Source organism: Vollenhovia emeryi, unplaced genomic scaffold (genome assembly GCF_000949405.1).
Source record: "Vollenhovia emeryi isolate VEMERY1.0 unplaced genomic scaffold, V.emery_V1.0 DF939157.1, whole genome shotgun sequence".
NCBI classification, from domain to species: Eukaryota; Metazoa; Arthropoda; class Insecta; order Hymenoptera; family Formicidae; genus Vollenhovia; species Vollenhovia emeryi.
The window spans coordinates 441,964-442,641 of NW_011967209.1; the positions used below are offsets into that span (position 1 = coordinate 441,964).

General features: G+C 35.3%; 1 non-coding gene across 1 annotated transcript; it reads right to left on the bottom strand.

Annotated features, from left to right (window-relative positions):
* Positions 1–274: 274 nt before the first annotated feature.
* Positions 275–349, bottom strand: Trnap-cgg. Its single transcript has one exon. It is a non-coding gene; the product is annotated as a tRNA-Pro (tRNA).
* Between the last annotated feature and the right edge of the window lie 329 nt (positions 350–678).

Genomic DNA, 678 nt, shown 5'->3' on the forward strand with positions numbered 1-678 from the left:
TAAGGGTAGATGGCTTATACTTGTAATTTATTAAAATGTGAATTCAAATGCCGTTTCTTTCCACGTTTGTCCTGCGCGCTGGTTTCTTTTCCGACATGATAACGCAATTTTCTTACGAGCCGAGTTATCATCGTCAGCAAATTCACATATTCAAATCGATAAACGATTTGTAATTATACTTAAAACGCTAAAAATTTCAGCATTTTTAAATGCTACATTTAGCATTCAGTATCTCTTTTCCCGTACTGTAAGTTATTTTTATTGCGAAAAATATTACCTCAGCCAGGATTCGAACCTGGGACCTCCCTCAATCCGTGACGGGCGTCTTAGCCAACTCGACCACTGAGGTGATAATATTACTCGCAATAATTGGTGTAATACTTAAAGTAGATATTTAGCTATCACAATTAAATATTATCTGTCCATATTTTATAACTGAAATTTCGTTGCCACATGCAGTTTTTAGCTACGGCAGCTACATTCTTCTATCCGTGTTATTCTTGATAGAAACATCAACGTTTAGGACTGTTTCTACATTCTATGTACTCTATTAATTTACACTATGTATTATTCTAACGCAAAAGAACACATTCGGACAGTATATCCGTACACGTACGTGACTCAAGCGTTGGCACATTTCTATTCTTAAAAATTCGCTTACGATCAAGTATACCTAAT